The 21306-nt window shown below is 47.4% G+C and overlaps 2 pseudogenes; both read right to left on the bottom strand.

The window, feature by feature from the left end:
• Positions 1-1547: 1547 nt before the first annotated feature.
• On the bottom strand, positions 1548-1786 carry LOC139233229 (U2 spliceosomal RNA; annotated as a pseudogene).
• Positions 1787-1926: 140 nt separating this feature from the next.
• On the bottom strand, positions 1927-2153 carry LOC139233295 (U2 spliceosomal RNA; annotated as a pseudogene).
• Between the last annotated feature and the right edge of the window lie 19153 nt (positions 2154-21306).

Here is a 21306-nt window from a genome sequence, read left to right as displayed (position 1 = left end):
TATGAGAATTACAGTCTCTCTCACAGGTGGGACAGACAGTGGTTGAAGGAAAGGGTGGTTTGCCGCACGCTCCCTCCACTGCCTGTTTTCTGCATGCTCCCGGCGACGAGACTCCAGGTGTCGGTGGGGATGTTGCTCTTTATCAAGGAGGCTTTGAGGATGTCCATGAAACATTTCCTCTGTCCATCTGGGGACCACTTGCCGTGCAGGAATTCCGAGTAGAGCGCTTGCTTTGGGAGTCTTGTGTTGGGCATGCGAACAATGTGGCCCGCCCAACGGAACTGGTCGAGTGTGGTCAGTGCTTCGATGTTGGCCTGATCGAGAACACTGACGTTGGTGCGTCTATCCTTCCAGGGGATTTGCAGGATCTTGCGGAGACATCGTTGGTGGTATTTCTCCAGCGCTTTGAGATGTCTACTCTATATGGTCCACGTCTCTGAGCCATATAGGAGGGCGGGTATCATTCCTGCCTTGTAGACCAATAGCTTGATTTCATGTTATGGGCGTGACAATAAACCCGACCCTGTCTGACCTCTCTGGTGGACAAAAAAGATCCCATGGCATTATTTCAAAGAAGAGCAGGGGAGTTCTCCTGGTGTCCTGGCCAATATGTATTCCTCAAGCAATATCAATTTAAAAAAAGAACACATTATCTGGTCATTATAACATTGCTAGGGGGGTGCGGGACGGACGACCAACCCACTCTCCAGGAAGCGGGACATCAATTTAAATATTATGAGGCTTTTTTAACCTACGTTTTGTTTTTAACTGCATGTGGACATGTTTTACACTTTTCATGAAACCCGGCAGTTACAGCAAGGCAGGGACTGCTGGATCCAGGAAGTAAGTGCCTATATATCTACCTAACCTCCCTAAGGCAATCAGAGAACCCCCCCCCCAGGCCTCCAATCACCACACAAGGCCTCCTATCACCCCTCCCCCCGCCCTTCACCACCACCACCACCACAGGCCTCCGATGCTTCCTTGAGGCCTCCCCTCGCTCCTCTGGCCTTCCCCCATGCCTCCTCCCAGCCCGCAATCTTCTAAAGATCCCACCCCCGCTCCTCCCAGCCCGCAATCACCCTCATACCCCTACCCTGCTACTGAGACTGCTTCCCGGCCCATGGTCGGCCTTGCATTCACCACCTTCCCACCCCCCCTCCGTTTATTGTTCCGGCTGACCCCGGCCCCCGATCTTCCTCGCCCCTCCCGATCCACCCCCCCCCCCCCCACCAAATACTTCGCCAGCCATCACCCAGCCCCTGAACTTTCTCGTGGCCACCACCCGATCCTGCACCAGCTGCCACCCGATCTTAGCAACCCCCCACCATCCCACATGCTGGTCCCGGCCCGCCCATGATCCTCCAGCCAATCCTGGCCCCTCCGCGATCCCTCCCTCCCTCCTCTATGCAGCCTAATAATTTTTTTTTTTTTTTTGAAATTCGTAGCCAATCGTTCCAATTCTTTGTCAAATCACAAACGCCAGAGGTCACCTTGGGCCCATTCAAGGATCACTCTGCGCCAATGCTCTTAGCCAAAAGGCCTAGAGCCACTGCACCGTTCCTGGAAGTACTGCAATACCAGGTTCGTGCCATGGAGGTGGATGGGTCAGGTCCCCCACACACCTCCGTGGAGGTGGATGGGTCAAGCCACCCCACCCACCTCCTGTTTCCAAAAAAGCAAGCATATACCTTCCTGATCCAGGGAGAACCACCCGGAGGTCATGGTGGCTACTCCCCTGTCAGGTCAGTTACGCATGATCTTAGCCAAAAGGCCGAGAAGGATACTCTTAGCCCTAATTTTTTTTTTTTTTTTGGGAAATTCGTAGCCAATCATTCCAATTCTTTGTCAAATCACAAACGCCAGAGGTCACCTTGCACATGCCAAGGATCACTCTGCGCCAATGCTCTTAGCCAAAAGGCCTAGAGCCACTGCACCGTTCCTGGAAGTACTGCAATACCAGGTTCGTGCCATGGAGGTGGATGGGTCAAGCCACCCACACACCTCCGTGGAGGTGGATGGGTCAAGCCACCCCACCCACCTCCTGTTTCCAAAAAAGCAAGCATATACCTTCCTGACCAGGGAGAAACCACCCGGAGGTCATGGTGGCTGGTCAGAACAGGTACTACACTTGATCTTAGCCAAGATACTCTTAGCCCTAATGCTGCAGGCCTACCTGCCCGGAGCCAGCCAGCCTCTCAATCAGTCTCCCGGGTTTTCCGACCGCTTCAGAGCACCACCCCCCACGCTCCTCCTGTTGTAAACGGCTGTCTCACTCTTTTCGCTTCGTTGCTTTAAACATCGAATTACACACACACTCAGTTGCAGTAAAGGCAGGATCAGGTCTTTTATTTAGACATGCATACTAAACAAATTTTCTGCTTGCAAAAGCAGCTCTCCAAGCAGTGACACACCTTTCGAGATTCCAGTGTCACTGGTGTCCGTGTGTGACAAAAGCCAATTCCCTCCCTTATACCTAAAAAGCCTTTGAACTCTTATTTCTTTGCATCTAGACAATCACGGCTAACTGCTTTCTGAAACGTTTAACAGATGATGTCATCAAATAGTAACAAGGTACACTCAAATACAGACAATGTCCTGAATTACTCTACACAACTCAGGTGATCAGCAGAGGAGTTTCTTTGATTCCATGCATAGATTATTATTCGCATAGTAACAAGTTACACTCAACTACAGATAGTGTCATGAATTACTATTATTATTCACATAGTAACAAGGTACACTCATACTCAACATTTCGATGGCATATTGTCTGGCAGCCTCTTTCGATCCAATCTTGAATCTTCCAACTTTTAACCCTTTCGATCTCCAGACCGCGCAGAAGTTTCAGAAATGCAGGCTTGCTCTCCCACACCCCCCACTCATCCTCGTCCTTAAAATCCAGCCTTTTACATGATATTTCATAGTAATTACAGCACAAAAACAGCCCATTCAGCTCAACAGATCTAGGCCGGTGTTTATGCTCCACACAAGTCTTCTCCGATCCTACATCATCTCACCCTTATCCTTTTATTCGCTTCCTCTTAAATGCATCTATGCCATTCATCTCAACTACTTTAAGTTCCATATTCTAACCACTCTTTGATATATTATGTTAAACCTTTATATCACTGGTTAGGCCTTAACTGGAGTATTTTGTCCAATTCTGGGCACCACACTTTAGGAAAGATGTCAAGGAGAGGGTACAGAGGAAATTTACTAGATTTATAACAGGGCTGAGGGACTTCAGTTAATTGGAGAGACTAGAGAAGCCAGGTTATTTTCTTTCGAGTGAAAGCTAAGAGGAGATTTAATCGAGACGTTCAAAATCAGAAAGGATATTGATAGAGTAAATAAGGAGAAGCAGTTTCCACGGGTCGGTAACAAGAGGTCACAGATTTAAGATATTTGGCAAAAGTACCAGAGGGGAGATGAGGAGAATTTTTTTTTTACGCCGCAAGTTGTGATCTGGAACGCACTGCCTGAAAGGATGGTGGAAGCAGATTCAACAGTAACTTTCAAAAGCGAATTGGATCAATACTTGCAAAGGAAAATTATGCAGGACTATGGGGGGAAGAGCAGAGTAATGGGACTAATTGGATTGCTCTTTCAAACAGCCAGCATGTGCACGATAGGCCGATTCCTGTGCTTCTTCTGTGCTGTAAGATTCTATGGCCCGAAAACAGGCAGTGTCATGGCCCAGCGCTATTAAGCTGCGCCAGGTGAAACTGGTCTAGGTAGCGCACAAAATTCAAGCTCAGTCCTCATTAACGTGATTATAGTGCTGATCTCAGCGCTAAAACTGCTGCTCATTGGCTTACCGCTCAATGACAGGTCCAGCCTAATTCACAGTCATGCTTGGCCTAGGCTTTATTCAGTACTTAAATGGGAGGCGCTTTGATGCTACAGCACCTCTTGTCATTCCATTTGGACTGCACCTGAAAGCAGACTCTACTACGAAGAGATGGCTGAGCCTCGGAGAGAGCAAGACGATTCTCAGATGCGATTCTGGAAGCACTGGTGGTGGCCATGGAGAGGAGGCTGGGTGTCCAATTCCAGGAAGCGGGTAGGAAGCCATCGGGGCATACATCCAGAAGGCTGTGGCGGGAGTTGGCCTATTATGTGACGACCACCAGTGTGGTCCCCAGGTCCTCCATACAATACCTCAAGTAGTTTAATGATCTCACACGGCAGGTCAAGGTGAGTGCAGGATTCAGCAAATGCCATATCCCACCATCTGCACCACAAGCCTCATACGTTGCTCAATGCACCACACCCCCAGCACTTATATACCAACAATCTCTACCTATCAAACCTCACAATTGTAGCTTCACTTCACTTTCACAACCTTACCACTGCTGCAATACTCACACCCACATCTTACACCTTGCACACACTGACAGCTATTCAACTGTGGCAGGCACATCACCCAAACACATTGCACCACACTCGCTCACACATGTCCCTTTCTCTTGCAGGCCAAGGTTGCGCATAATCGCCGGGAGCAGCGGCAGACAGGGGTGAGCAAGCTGCATTTCAGGACCTGAGCCAACTTGAGGAGCGAGGGGACATCATTGGGTGGGAAGTCATGGGGACCGTGCAAGATTAAACGCCTTGGGGACATTAACAGCTCATTCCTAATCCTTCATCTCATATCCCGCTTACTGCTCATCTGTCAATCTCTTCTCACTCACAAGCTGCTCATGCTGTATGCATGCATATCTTGCTCCCCCTCCTCACCACAACCCGACTCTTATGCCTTTCTGATTTCAGATAATCAAGACCAAGCAATGGCCCAGTGTGTCCCCAAGGCAATCGAGGGGAATGAGGGGGGGGGGGAGAGAAGACGCAGCGTATCTGCATCTATCACTCGCAGACAGCCAAATTTAGAGGCTGGTGTAGAAGCAGGATCTCCACCGGGTGAGGCACCGGGCAAGAGTGGGCTGCAGCAAGGCCAGAGACGTAGGTGGGCTCTGGGGCCAGCTCCACAGAGTCCAAGTTCACGCACGAGTTCTGCTCAACACGACTCAGTTGAGGACCTCGACGGGAAGACCTTCAGAAGAAGGGTGATGGCCATGCACACCGAATTGCTAGGTGCAATAGCAAGCCTGGCAGAGAGCCTCTTGGGCAATGTCAAGGATCATGGAGGAGTCCGCTTCCAACATTGCATGGAGCTTTGCGCAGAGCATGGAGTCCATGATTTCCAGGCTGGAAATAATGGAAAACTCCAGGAGATACCGTATCGACCCAGACATGATGCTGCGTATGATGGACGATGTCATTCTCATGCAGTCTCAGCTTGCTGCCACCCAAGCGGAGTCTGCTGCCATCGAATTGGGTTTACCACTGTCGACGGGGCCTTGCAGGGCGTCGCAGCAAGCTAGCAATCTGTGCTCTCCTGCTCCCACCACTGCCACTCCACCATTGCCCTTTCCTGTCAGCCAGCCAGCCCAGACTGCTGCCGCCCATGCCAAGTTAGTGCAGTCTACTGCTGGGCCTTCCAGGTGCAGAGTTGCTCGAGGTTGCCCTGCCGGGCCAACTGAAGCCTTCCCTACGGAAACTCAGCAACCTTCCACGAGCCATGTTGCCGCCACAGGAGCACTGAATCAGGAAAGGACACCCGGACGACAGGCACTAAGGGATTGCACAAGGGTGATTAGTTGCTGCAGTCATCATAGGCAGTCCCTCGAAACGAGGATGACTTGCTTCAACGCCAAAAAAAGGATGAGTTCACAGATGTTTCAATGACGGACCTAATATTCCAGGTCCTGAACTACATAGTGTAGGGTAGAAGATGCCTGTGCGTGGATTTTTTTAACGTGTGGTGACCGTTGCATACCAGCCACCACACGGGCTTGACAGAGCCAGGTCTTGGTCCAGTGGCAAGGATTACCCAAGATGACTGGAGACCTGCTCTGCTGCACAGGCCTAGTGCGCACACAAATTGCAGTGTGGGCTGGTCTGTGCTGTCCCTGGGCCCTCGCCTCTTCTGGCCCCGAACTCACACCTCTCCTGGGCCCCGATCACATCCCTCTACAATCTCTCGCCGCTCCTTCACCCCGACCTCGCCGCTCCTGCTGTATCTGCCCACGCTCCAATCACTGACCTGGACCCTGATGACGACCCTCTTCGCTGCCGTCGCCCTCCTGCACCAGCTCACGCTGTCCGTTCCTTTTATGGCCCCGACCTGCCGCAGATGGTCTCTCGCAGGTCGGGGCCACCACACGTAACCACACACATATGCACATAGCCTATCAAACACAACTGCAGCCTATTTGTATCCTATGGACTCTACTTAATTACAAAAGGTGAGGTAATGAGTTTCAGATTTACTCAGACATATACCTCCCTCTGAGTCAAGCAAAGCACGTGGCCTTCGTTCTTGCTTCTGGTTCTGGCTCTGTAGAGGGAGACTTCCTGCTTTGCCGCGTTGCTGCAGTATGTGTAAGTTGAGTGTTGATAAATGTAATCATTTTGTTTGGAATCTTTTGTGGTGGCTCTCACTTCAGCTTTGTGCCCAGGAGGCACTGTGAAATTCCAATGACAGAAGGATGGTATGATGGGGATGTGATTGATGGGGATGTGGTGAGCAAATTGGAATCTGGGGTTTCATTCACTGGAATTGGTCTGATGAGGCATTCACGAACCGCTCGTGCTGAAGGGGGAATTTGCTGCCTGCCTCATCCCTTCCTCCTCGTCCTCCTAGTCCTCCTCCTCTTTTTCCTTGTCCTCCTCCTCTTCCTCTCCCTTGTCCTCTTGCTGAGGTGGTCCCACAAACCTGTTGGCAAGGGCTGCGTCCTCATGATGACCAAGTTGTGGAGCATGCAGCAGACCGCCACGAAATGGGACATCCGCTCCTCCCGAGCAGTCAAGGCAGCGGAACCATTGCTTCAGCAGCCTGATGGTCTGCTCGATGACATTCCTGATGGAGGCATGGCTATCACACTGAGTGCTCAGCGTGAGTGGAGAGGTTGCGGTGGAGAGTCATCAGCCAGGTGTAGAGTGGGTGGCCCTTGTCTCTGAGCAGCCACTCTTGGATTTGATGTGGTGGCTGAAAGATTGCTGGCACACCGGACTGACTCAGGCTCAAGGCATCATGAGTGCTCCCAGGATAGTGGGCATTTACCATCAGGAAGCATTGGACGTGGTTGCATAACAATTGCACGTGCTCCGGACCCACAGCCTCTTCAGCCAAGAGACAACACACCTTGACCTTACAGCCAGCAATGTATTAAGTGTGGCTCCTATCAAAATGGCACTTCAGTAGGAATGACAAATTCACGATATGCTTCACTGATGCAGTGTGCAGAAGAATGAGAAGCTTGATGTCATGAATAACCATCAGCTGCCTCATGCCCCTCCTCCTTATTCCTCGTCTCCAACACCCCTTGTAGCCTCCCTCCCCCTCGTAGCGGGTTAGTGGCCTGAGTTTATGGGAGGCCTTCTCTCAATTATTATTGGTTGTCTTCTCCTCGATAAAGAATGCCAAGAGTGAGAATTCCCTTTGGATGCCAGGTTTCAGCATTTAGCTTGGAATGGGAGTGATGACCTGCAAAGCCGATGGACAGGAAAAGACAAGCTGCTCCATCATGCCTTTCCTACACAGTCATGACATCTGAAGCACCATGATTCAAACACTTCCCTGCCGCCCAACCCCTCCCTCCCACCAGCGGCCATGAAATTTCCTGGAGAGGCCAAAAAAACAAGATTAAAGAAACCTGTTGTGTATGGAGAAAGAGTCAGACTGAACACTGTGAGCTCAAAGTAAAGTGTGACCTAGTCTTTTATTGCAGGTCTCCAGAGTGTCTCCAACCTATGAAGCCTCCTTAAATACCTGTGTTCCCAAGGGATTATGGTGGCTATACAGAGTAAGTACAAGTCCACATATATAACAAAACCCAAGGCCAGAAAAAAAGAATGTGTAAAATTATTCTTTACCCCCTTGGACGGAAACAACAATAACAACTTGCATTTATATAGCACCTTTAATGTAGTAAAATGTCCCAAGGCGCTTCACAGGAGCGTTATCAAACAAAATTTGACACTGAGCCATATAAGGAGCTATTAGGGCAGGTGACCAAACACTTGGCCAAAGAGGTAGGTTTTAAGGAGCAGCTTAAAGGTGGAGGTAGAGAGATTTAGGGAGGTAATTCCAGAGCTTAGGGCCTAGGCAGCTGAAGGCACAGCCGTAAATGACGAGGCGAAGGAAATCGAAAATGACATCCCACATGAGCCATGTGTGGGTGAATTGCCGAGAAGGATGTGGGTCAAGGGGCTGTTCCAAGTGAAGGCTAGGGCACCATGCGACTTCATGGGAATTGATAGTAAGTATATTCAAGCACTGTAGCGTAGTGTGAGGGGAGATCAGTGTCAGTGCGTAGTTTCGTGCATTAGTGGAAAGAGTGGCTGAACTCCCAATCAGAGGCCTTTCTACTGCCCAGAGCTCACCAAAGTATTGAGGCTGGCAGTGTAAATGATACCGGGGGGTCGGTTGTCATTATCTTTGTCTTTGCCACTTCAGGTCAGGCTCGCGGCCAATTGGAAAATCTGGGCATCTGTCTTTAGTAAGGTCACCGCTGCCAATGGATTAAGAGCTATCCGCAAGGCTGCAAATGTGCCAGATTCATTGTGACGTTCCTCATCAATAATGAATGTACATTAAGAACAACTGATGGCTTTTAGAGTGAGAGTCGAGAGTAGATTTTGGGTGTTTGCCTTTCCTTTACTGTATGGTGCTTCTGACACGGAAAAATAATTAGTTGCATTTCCTTTGCTCACATTCATCCAATCATACAGCACAGAAGGAGGCCATCGTGCCTGTGCCAACTCTTTGAAGGAGCTATCCAATTAGTCCCACTTCCCTGCTCTTTCCTCATAGCCCTGGAATTTTTTTCTTTTCAATTATTTATCCAATTCCCTTTTGAATATTCCTATTGAATCTGGTTCCATTTCCCTTTCAGGCAGTGGATTCCAGATCATAACCGCTCACTGCATAAAATATATTTTCCCCATCTTCCTTCCAGTTTTTTTGCCAGTTATCTTAAATCTGTGTCCTCTGGTTACCTACTCTCCCGCCAGTGGAAAAAGTTTAATTTATTTGCAGTTATTTTATTGGAAACGCCTCTCTTCCAAGGTCACAGTTGTCTGGGCCCTTTATGTGTCACACACCATTTCCCATCAGTTCTCGCTCCCAGACCCCGGTCGATCGTGCTTCCCCAATTGCCCCATCCCAGACGGGATTGTGAGCACTAGCCCATGTGCGTGCACTCTACAGGGTGCATGTGTGATAAAGATATCTCACGAATTTGACCCTGATAAGTACTAAAAACTTGGTGCCGGTAGTGAAATGCCAACAAGCAAGTCACAAGTTTTCTCTCTGTAATGTCTGTAAGCTTGTAATGTTTGTAGCTCCACACTGTGGACGTGGATGTACTGTGTACTGCAATTGCAGAGTTAATCATTAAACAGAACTAGACACTTTCCGGAGTCTCCCGAGAGAGCTGCCTGCATGTTTGGAAGCTGTGTGTGCTGTGCTCTGTAAATATATCACACTCTCGAGTGTGTGCACATCTGGAGCAGGCTCAAGCATTCACGTGGCGTTTAAATGAGGGAAGAGGCGTGTATGGGCCTTTCTCGCTTCGTTTTCATACCTCTACAGTGGGTTGACCCCATTTGAAGTTGTGCCTAGAAGAAGTACGCCTTCGGCTTTTTGGCCTGTCCCACTCAGATCGGAGGATCTGTCCAGGGCCTGGATACCAACTGCTAGAGCCAGGTAGAATGCAAGTTTCTTCCTTTTCAGCACCATCAAGAAGAGGCTGTATTTGACCAGAAGCCAGAAGGCCTAGCAGCTGATGGCCAGCACCACTGCTGCAGGCGGACTCTTCTCTCCGAGGTTCAGGTGCTGGGCCTTGTCAAGGGGTGAGACCTGCGCCTGGGGAACACTGGCCAAAATTAATACCTAGAACTGGAGATCCATGTGCCTAGGTGCGGGGGAGAAGGACATCAGCCCCATTATGTTTCTGATGTGGAATTCATTGCCACATGGAGTGGTTGAAGCAGAGCAGAGGGAGTTCGGGAGTTCGAGCGTCGTCGGGAGGCCAGCCATTGCAGCTGCAGCAGGGAGGCAAAAAAAGTAGAAAGAAATTGAAAGGTGACGTCACAGCCAAGGGGGTAAATGATTGGCTGCTGATTGGTAAGTAGTTTTTCTTTTTCTTTTCTTTATCAGTAAGTAACCTTTAGCATTGTTGTTGCCAAATTAAGTTAATCTAAGGGTTAAGTCATGGCAGGAGAGCTCGGACATGTGTTATGCTCCTCCTGTACTATGTGGGAAGTCAGGGACGCTTCCGGTGTTCCTGACGATTACATATGCGGGAAGTGCATCCGCCTGCAGCTCCTGACGGACCGCATTGTGGCACTGGAGCTGCGGGTGGATGAACTCTGGAGCATCCACGATGCTGAGAATGACGTGAATAGCATGTTTAGTGAGTTGGTCTTACCGCAGGTAAAGGGTACACAGCCAGATAGGGGATGGGTGACCAACAGGAAGAGCAGTGCAAGGAAGGTAGTGCAGGGGTTCCCTGCGGTCATCTCTGCAAAACAGATACATCGCTTTGGGTATTGTTGGGGGGATGACTCATCAGGGGAGGGCAGCAGCAGCCAAGTTCATGGCACCGTGGGTGGCTCTGCTGCACAGGAGGGCAGGAAAAAGAGTGGGAGAGCTATAGTGATAGAGGATTCAATTGTAAAGGGAATAGATAGACGTTTCTGCAGTCGCAACCGAGACTCCAGGATGGTATGTTGCTTCCCTGGTGCAAGGGTCAAGGATGTCTCGGAGTGGGTGCAGGGCATTCTGAAAAGGGAGGGTGAACAGCCAGTTGTCATGGTGCATATAGGTACCAACGATATAGGTAAAAAATGGGATGATGTCCTACAAGACGAATTTAGGGAGCTAGGAGCTAAATTTAAAAAGTAGGACCTCAAAAGTAGTAATCTCAGGATTGCTATCAGTGCTAGTCGGAGTAGGAATCGCAGGATAGCTCAGATGAATACGTGGCTTGAGGAGTGGTGCAGAGGGGAGGGATTCAAATTCCTGGAACATTGGAACCGGTTCTGGGGAAGGTGGGACCAGTACAAACCGGATGGTCTGCACCTGGACAGGACTGGAACCAATGTCCTAGGAGGAGTGTTTGCTAGTGCTGTTGGGGAGGAGTTAAACTAATATGGCAGGGGAATGGGAACCTATGCAGGGAGACAGAGGGAAGTAGAATGGGGACAGAAGCAAAAGATAGAAAGAAGAAGAAAAGTAAAAGTGGAGGGCAGAGAAACCTAAGGCAAAAAGGGCCACATTACAGCAAAATTCTAAAGGGGCAAAGTGTGTTAGAAAGACAAGCCTGAAGGCTCTGTGCCTCAATGCGAGGAGTATTCGGAATAAGGTGGACGAATTAACTACGCAGATAGCAGTTAATGGGTATGATGTAATTGGCATCACGGAGACATGGCTCCAGGGTGACCAAGGCTGTGAACTCAACATCCAGGGGTATTCAACATTTAGGAAGGATAGACAGAAAGGACACGGAGGCGGGGTGGCATTGCTGGTTAAAAAGGAAATTAATGCAACAGTAAAAAAGGACATTAGCTTGGATGATGTGGAATCAGTATGGGTGGAGCTACGGAATACCAAAGGGCAGAAAACGCTAGTGGGAGTTGTGTACAGACCACCAAATAGTACTAGTAAGGTTGGGGATGCATCAAACAAGAAATTAGAGATGTATGCAATAAAGGTACAGCAGTTATCATGGGTGACTTTAATCTACATATTGATTGGGCTAACCAAACTGGTAGCAAGGCGGTGAAGGAGGATTTCCTGGAGTGTATTAGGAATGGTTTTCTAGACCAATATGTCGAGGAACCAACTAGGGATCTGGCCATCCTAGACTGGGTGATGTGTAATGAGAAAGGACTAATTAGCAATCTTGTTGTGCGAGACCCCTTGGGGAAGAGTGACCATAACATGGTAGAATTCTTTATTAAGATGGAGAGTGACACAATTAATTCAGAAACTAGGGTCCTGAACTTAAGGAAAGGTAACTTTGATGGTTTGAGGCGTGAATTGGCTAGGGTAGACTGGCAAATGATACTTAAAGGGTTGACGGTGGATAGGCAATGGCAAACATTTAAAGATCACATGGATGAACTTCAGCAATTGTACAGCCCTGTCTGGAGTAAAAATAAAACTGGGAAGGTGGCTCAACCGTGGCTAACAAGGCAAATTAAGGATAGTGTTAAATCCAAGGAAGAGGCATATAAATTGGCCAGAAAAAGCAGCAAACCTGAGGACTGGAAGAAATTTAGAATTCAGCAGAGGAGGACACAGGGTTTAATTAAGAGGGGGAAAATAGAGTACGAGAAGAAGCTTGCCAGGAACATAAAAACTGACTGCAAAAGCTTCTATAGCTATGTGAAGAGAAAAAGATTAGTGAAGACAAACGTAGGTCCCTTGCAGTCGGATTCAAGTGAATTTATAATGGGGAACAAAGAAATGGCACACCAATTGAACAAGTACTTTGGTTCTGTCTTCACGAAGGAAGACACAAATAACGTTCTGGAAGTACTGGGGGATCGAGGGTCTAGTGAGAAGGAGAAACTGAAGGATATTGTGTTCGGGAAATTGATGGGATTGAAGGCCGATAAATCCCCAGGGCCTGATAGTCTGCATCCCAGAGTACTTAAGGAAGTGGCCCTAGAAATAGTGGATGCATTGATAATCATTTTCCAACAGACTATCGACTCTGGTTCAGTTCCTATGGACAGGAGGGTAGCTAATGTACACCACTTTTTAAAAAGGGAGCGAGAGAGAAAGCGGGTAATTATAGACTGGTTAGCCTGACATCGATAGTGGGGAAAATGTTGGAATCAATTATTAAGGATGAAATAGCAGCGCAATTGGAAAGCAGTGACAGGATCGGTCCAAGTCAGCATGCTTGACAAATCTTCTGGAATTTTTTGAGGATGTAACTAGTAGAGTGGACAAGGGAGAACCAGTGGATGTGGTGTATTTGGACTTTCAAAAGGCTTTTGACAAGGTCCCACACAAGAGATTGGTGTGCAAAATCAAAGCACATGGTATTGGGGGTAATATACTGACATGGATAGAGAACTGGTTGGCAGACAGGAAGCAGAGAGTCGGGATTAACGGGTCCTTTTCAGAATGGCAGGCAGTGACTAGTGGAGTGCCGCAGGGCTCAGTGCTGGGACCCCAGCTCTTTACAATATACATCAATGATTTAGATGAAGGAATTGAGTGTAATATCTCCAAGTTTGCAGATGACACTAAACTGGCGGTGTGAGCTGTGAGCGGGACGCTAAGAGTCTGCAGGGTAACTTGGACAGGTTAGGTGAGTGGGCAAATGCATGGCAGATGCAGTATAATGTGGATAAATGTGAGGTTATCCACTTTGGGGGCAAAAACGCGAAGACAGAATATTATCTGAATGGCGGTAGATTAGGAAAAGGGGAGGTGCAACGAGACCTGGGTGTCATGCTTCATCAGTCATTGAAAGTTGGCATACAGGTACAGCAGGCAGTGAAGAAGGCAACTGGTATGTTGGCCTTCATAGCTAGGGGTTTTGAGTATAGGAGCAGGGAGGTCTTACTGCAGTTGTACAGGGCCTTGGTGAGGCCTCACCTGGAATATTGTGTTCAGTTTTGGTCTCCTAATCTGAGGAAGGACGTTCTTGCTATTGAGGGAGGCAGCAAAGGTTCACCAGACTGATTCTCGGGATGGCTGGACTGACATATGAGGAGAGACTGGATCAACTGGGTCTTTATACATTGGAGTTTGGAAGGATAAGAGGGGATCTCATAGAAACATTCAAGATTCTGACGGGACGGGACAGGTTAGATGCAGGTAGAATGTTCCCGATGTTGGGGAAGTCCAGAACCAGGGGACACAGACTTAGGATAATGACTGAGATGAGGAGAAACTTCTTCATTCATGACTGAGATGAGGAGAAACTTCTTCACTCAGAGTTGTTAACCTGTGGAATTCCCTGCTGCAGAGAGTTGTTGATGCCAGTTCATTGGATATATTCAAGAGGGAGTTAGATATGGCCCTTACAGCTAAGGGGATCAAGGGATATGGAGAGAAAGCAGGAAAGCGGTACTGAGGGAATGATCAGCCATGATCTTATTGAATGGTGGTGTAGGCTCGAAGGGCTGAATGGCCTACTCCTGCATCTATTTTCTATGTTTCTATGTTTCTATAACATTGACTCATTTAAGGGGAGGCTTGATGCATACTTCAGGGCCAAAGGAATAGAGGAATACAGGAGGAAAGGTGGGAAGACGTCATTAGAGTGAGAGGAGGCTCATGTGGAATATAAACACCGACATAGACTAGTTGGGCCGAATGGCCTGTTTCTGTGCAGTAGATGCGATATAATTCTATATACACCTTGCTCAAGCACTAACAACTCCTGAGGTTCGTACCAAATGGAGACAATAATAAATAATGGAATGAATGCATGAAAAAAAGTATCAATGATTTCTGCTGAATCTAAAGGCAAATTACAAAGAGCCAATCAGAGAGGCTTGATATGACTTTTATGTTTAGTACTTTGCGTATGAACATAAATACACTAAATTCGTCTTAAAGATTGCTGAGTCTTTCTGCTAAGTTTTAGTGCATCCTCATCACAGCTTTGGAAGGAAGAAAGGAAGACTTGCATTTATATAGCACCTTTCACGATCTCAGGACATCCCAAAGCAGTTTACAGACACCGGAGATAAAGAGTAACCATGAACCGTACTCTGAGAACTGGAGCTACAGGAGATTGGTTTCTGAAATTCTGGGACAACAACTTGTATTGGGAATTACAATCCCCACTGGGGTCAGGGAGGGGGCTTGTCTATAAAAGGCAGCAAGACTGGGTTGGCTAGTGAGGTGCATATTCCAGAGTTTTAGCCAATAGTCTTTGAGGATCAAGGAGGATTCAGGTATAACGTGCCCTCAGGAGAGGAAATAGGTTGGACAAAGTCAATGACAGCACTGAGAGCACAGAAACCTGATCAGCTAATTGGCATTTTCTCATTGCACGCTGTAAGTTCTCATACCTTCGAGATTTGTTGGCTTTGATGAATTGGAAACACTATGTCAAGAATGTTTGAGTTATGACCACCCGGTCCTGGGGCCTGTTTCTTTGTCTCTTTCATCAACTGGGAAGCACTCAGTGAGGTTCGAACAAGACAAAGTTAAAAAGTAGAAAATAGAACTAAACACATGCAGATACTTTAAAACCCAGGGCCTCTAGAGGACAGAGTGAGGCTGATCGTTGACTGCCAACCTATATGGGCATGAAGTTGGTGCAGCGCCCATGCCACCCACCTGATCCACCTGCCCACACCATCCAGCCGCCCTTGCCACCCACCCGTCCATTCCAACCGCCCATGCAACACTCCTACCCGTGCAACACACCCATCTGTGCCATCCGTCAGTATTTATCCCTCAACCCAATGCCTAGTCATTATTGCATTGCTGTTTGTGGGAGCTTGCTGTGCACAAATTGGCTGCCGCGTTTTCTACATTACAGCAGCGACTGCATTTCAAAAGTACTTAATTGGCTGTAATTGGGACTTGCTAAAGTTGTGACAGGTGCTATATAAATGCAAGTCTTTCCTTTTCAGTGCGAGATGTGCACCAGGATTGGGTTCTTCTCCCATCAGCAGTCAGGAGTTGGAGCCTTGACTCTTTTTCCTTCTTCCCTGACCCAGAAATAAACCATCTCTGCATAAACCAGGGATCGAACCTTAGGCTTTCCAGATGTGTATGGCTCAGTAGCACACCGCTACTGAGCTGTACAGAATCACATCGAATCTACATTTACCCATTCAGCCATTAGGCACACACTTCATTTATTTTTTATTTTATCGGGAGGATGCAGCCATTGTCGGTTCGGGCCTCGTGTGACTGTCAAGTGGCCATCCCACTGCAGCTTGCCAGTTGTGGGAGGGCGGGAAATAGACCAGCTCCCGGCAGATCAGGGAGGTCGGCTTCAGATGAGCCTGACAGTGGACCGGAGGTTATTTTGGAGCGGCACTCCTCCTAGCCCCGGAAAAATAAAAATGAACTGGACCATTTTCCAAGGGTCACTCTTGGGTCACTCCAAGGGTCACTCTTGGGTCACTCCAAGGGCCGCCGGTCAGGCCACTCGACGCCTGGTATGAAGGGGCAGAGTATGCACGATACAAGCAATGGAGGCCCCCTAGCCTGCCTACTTGAGCAGCCTCAGACATGTTTCAGGTAGGCGGGCTGTTCGTTCACTTACAGGTCCCCCTGAAAACTACATCAGGTGATCCTTGGGCTGAGCCCCTTCCCAATTTTCAATTGCCAGCTGGCATTTTTCAGGCAAGAAACGGGTGGCCCGGTGTACATTGTGTGAAATTCCTTTGCCTGCTGTACCTCGGGCATGGCAGTGTAATGAGTGCAAATCTTACCATGGCAGTTTGAATTCATTTTTTTTGTGTAATTAATAAAAAGTTACCATGAAACTGTTGTATGGTCGTAAAGAAAAATCAACTAGTTTGCTAATGTCCTTTAGGAAAGAAACCTGCCGTATTTACCAGGTCTGGGCCTATATGTGACTCCAGTCCCACACTTACGTGGTTAACTCTCAACTGCCCTCTGAAGTGGCCTAGCAAGCCACTTGGTTGTATCAAGCTACTACAAAAATTTGAAACGGATTAATATCTCTGTCAAGGAAGGAATTTTCCATGAGGAGGTTAAGTGCTCATACATTAATACTGCACAGTGGAACTTCAAGGCCAGAGACGCTGAACTTCATTTTACAAAATGAAAAAAGTTGATACATAGAAACATAGAAACATAGAAAATAGGTGCAGGAGTAGGCCATTCGGCCCTTCTAGCCTGCATTGCCATTCAATGAGTTCATGGCTGAACATGCAACTTCAGTACCCCATTCCTGCTTTCTCACCATACCCTTTGATCCCCCTAGTAGTAAGGACTTCATCTAACTCCTTTTTGAATATATTTAGTGAATTGGCCTCAACAACTTTCTGTGGTAGAGAATTCCACAGGTTCACCACTCTCTGGGTGAAGAAATTCCTCCTCATCTCGGTCCTAAATGGCTTACCCCTTATCCTTAGACTGTGAGCCCTGGTTCTGGACTTCCCCAACATTGGGAACATTCTTCCTGCATCTAACCTGTCTAAACCCATCAGAATTTTAAATGTTTCTATGAGGTCCCCTCTCATTCTTCTGAACTCCAGTGAATACAAGCCCAGTTGATCCAGTCTTTCTTGATAGGTCAGTCCCGCCATCTCGGGAATCAGTCTGGTGAACCTTCGCTGCACTCCCTCAATAGCAAGAATGTCCTTCCTCAGGTTAGGAGACCAAAACTGTACACAATACTCCAGGTGTGGCCTCACCAAGGTCCTGTACAACTGTAGCAACACCTCCCTGCCCCTGTACTCAAATCCCCTCGCTATGAAGGCCAACATGCCATTTGCTTTCTTAACCGCCTGCTGTACCTGCATGCCAACCTTCAGTGACTGATGTACCATGACACCCAGGTCTCTGCACCTCCCCTTTTCCTAATCTGTCACCATTCAGAAAATAGTCTGTCTCTCTGTTTTTACCACCAAAGTGGATAACCTCACATTTATCCACATTATACTTCATCTGCCATGCATTTGCCCACTTACCTAACCTATCCAAGTCGCTCTGCAGCCTCATAGCATCCTCCTCGCAGCTCACACTGCCACCCAAATTAGTGTCATCCGCAAATTTGGAGATACTATATTTAATCCCCTCGTCTAAATCATGAATGTACAGTGTAAACAGCTGGGGCCCCAGCACAGAACCCTGCGGTACCCCACTAGTCACTGCCTGCCATTCTGAAAAGTACCCATTTACTCCTACTCTTTGCTTCCTGTCTGACAACCAGTTCTCAATCCATGTCAGCACACTACCCCCAATCCCATGTGCTTTAACTTTGCACATTAATCTCTTGTGTGGGACCTTGTCGAAAGCCTTCTGAAAGTCCAAATATACCACATCAACTGGTTCTCCCTTGTCCACTCTACTGGAAACATCCTCAAAAAATTCCAGAAGATTTGTCAAGCATGATTTCCCTTTCACAAATCCATGCTGACTTGGACCTATCATGTCACCTCTTTTCAAATGCACTGCTATGACATCCTTAATAATTGATTCCATCATTTTACCCAATACCGATGTCAGGCTGACCGGTCTATAATTCCGATAACTCTCTCTCCCTCCTTTTTTAAAAAGTGGGGTTACATTGGCTACCCTCCACTCCATAGGAACTGATCCAGAGTCAATGGAATGTTGGAAAATGACTGTCAATGCATCCACTATTTCCAAGGCCACCTCCTTAAGTACTCTGGGATGCAGTCCATCAGGCCCTGGGGATTTATCGGCCTTCAATCCCATCAATTTCCCCAACACAATTTCCCGACTAATAAGGATTTCCCTCAGTTCCTCCTCCTTACTAGACCCTCCGACCCCTTTTATATCCGGAAGGTTGTTTGTGTCCTCCTTAGTGAATACCGAACCAAAGTACTTGTTCAATTGGTTCGCCATTTCTTTGTTCCCCGTTATGACTTCCCCTGATTCTGACTGCAGGGGACCTACGTTTGTCTTTACTAACCTTTTTCTCTTTACATATCTATAGAAACTTTTGCAATCCGTCTTAATGTTCCCTGCAAGCTTCTTCTCGTACTCGATTTTCCCTGCCCTAATCAAACCCTTTGTCCTCCTCTGCTGAGTTCTAAATTTCTCCCAGTCCCCGGGTTCGCTGCTATTTCTGGCCAATTTGTATGCCACTTCCTTGGCTTTAATACTATCCCTGATTTCCCTTGATAGCCATGGTTGAGCCACCTTCCCTTTTTTATTTTTACGCCTTACAGGAATGTACAATTGTTGTAGTTCATCCATGCGGTCTCTAAATGTCTGCCATTGCCCATCCACAGTCAACCCCTTCAGTATCATTCGCCAATCTATCCTTGCCAATTCACGCCTCATACCTTCAAAGTTACCCTTCTTTAAGTTCTGGACCATGGTCTCTGAATTAACTGTTTCATTCTCCATCCTAATGCAGAATTCCACCATATTATGGTCACTCTTCCCCAAGAGGCCTCGCACAACGAGATTGCTAATTAATCCTCTCTCATTACACAACACCCAGTCTAAGATGGCCTCCCCCCCTAGTTGGTTCCTCGACATATTGGTCTAGAAAACCATCCCTTATGCACTCCAGGAAATCCTCCTCCACCGTATTGCTTCCAGTTTGGTTTGCCCAATCTATGTGCATATTAAAGTCACCCATTATAACTGCTGCACCTTTATTGCACGCACCCCTAATTTCATGTTTGATGCCCTCCCCAACATCACTACTACTGTTTGGAGGTCTGTACACAACTCCCACTAACGTTTTTTGCCCTTTGGTGTTCTGCAGCTCTACCCATATAGATTCCACATCATCCAAGCTAATGTCCTTCCGAACTATTGCCTTAATTTCCTCCTTAACCAGCAATGCTACCCCACCTCCTTTTCCTTTTATTCTATCTTTCCTGAATGTTGAATACCCCTGGATGTTGAGTTCCCAGCCCTGATCATCCTGGAGCCACGTCTCCGTAATCCCAATCACATCATATTTGTTAACATCTATTTGCACAGTTAATTCATCCACCTTATTGCGGATACTCCTTGCATTAAGACACAAAGCATTCAGGCTTGTTTTTTTTAACACCCTTTGCCCTTTTAGATTTTGCTGTACAATGGCCCTTTTTGTTCTTTGCCTTGGGTTTCTCTGCCCTCCACTTTTCCTCATCTCCTTTCTGTCTTTTGCTTTTGCCTCCTTTTTGTTTCCCTCTGTCTCCCTGCATTGGTTCCCATCCCCCTGCCATATTAGTTTAACTCCTCCCCAACAGCACTAGCAAACACTCCCCCTAGGACATTGGTTCCGGTCCTGCCCAGGTGCAGACTGTCCGGTTTGTACTGGTCCCACCTCCCCCAGAACCGGTTCCAATGCCCCAGGAATTTGAATCCCTCCCTGTTGCACCACTGCTCAAGATTGTCTTGTTGCAAACTGTCTTGTTTCGCATGATGGTCAACAGATACTTGTGTTGGATGACAACAGTGAGCAACAACAGGCATCGCAAAGGATGATGAATCAAATTTTCCCGCCTCCTTTACTTATCTTGTCCACAATGTGTGTAACTAAAAACCTGAAAAGGTTATGGTGAGATTTAATAGAGGTATTCAAAATCATGAAGGGTTTTGATGGAGTAAATAAGGATTAACTGTTTCCACTGGCAGCAGGTTCGGAAACCAGAAGACACAGATTTAATGTAATTGGCAAAAGAACCAGAGGAGAGATGAGCAGAAATGATTTTATGCAACGAGATGTTATGATCTGGAATGCGCTGCCTGAAAGAGCGATGGAAGCAGATTCAATAGTAACTTTCCAAAGGGAATTGGATAAATACTTGAAGGGACAAAAAGGGTCAGGGGCGAAGATGGACGATGTTATGGAGTTTGAAGTAGATGGTCTTGGTGATGCGGGCGATATGGGGTCGGAAGCTCAGCTTAGGGATAAATAAGCGCCAAGGTTGCAAATGCTCTGGTTCAGCCTTAGACAGTGGTCAGGGTAGACCGATCGAATTGGTGGTGAGGAAATGAAGTTTGTGGCGGGGTCTGAAGACAATGGCTTCGGTCATCCCAGCGTTTAATTGGAGGATAGTTCTGCTCATCCAGTACTGGATGTCGATCAAGCAACATGACAAATCAACAAACAGTCGCTAACTGTTTAACCTGATCGGGAGGAGTTTAAAATAGGACGAGTATCAATTACCTGCACTAGATTTTGGTTGTTTTGTCAAGAAAATCCCAGTGGATCTACCTGTTTGCAGTCTCCAGGTATGTTGCCATGGGAACAATGTCTCTGACAGCCAATGGCCATTGAGAATTAAAATGCACACCTGGAAATGAACCCAAATAGCATTAAGTCTGAATTTCTGCTTGGCTAACCAAACAATTCATTCACATTGTGAAATATGCAGTTTGTGGTTGTCAAAATGATTCATGGTTAAGATGTTGCCGAACTCCAGTCATTGTTTACCTAGCCGACTCCAAGTGCTATGGGGTTTAGTTTCTCCTTCAGACTCAAATGTGGCCAGTTTGAGTTGCTGCTGTAAGTTGAGCATTAAATCAGTCCCTGGGATCCATTCCACATGCCTGAACTCTGACTCAGAGCCAGTGATCTGCAT

Source organism: Pristiophorus japonicus, chromosome 20 (assembly GCF_044704955.1).
Source record: "Pristiophorus japonicus isolate sPriJap1 chromosome 20, sPriJap1.hap1, whole genome shotgun sequence".
Lineage (NCBI taxonomy): Eukaryota > Metazoa > Chordata > Chondrichthyes > Pristiophoridae > Pristiophorus > Pristiophorus japonicus.
This window is presented reverse-complemented; position numbering and strand designations above follow the sequence as displayed.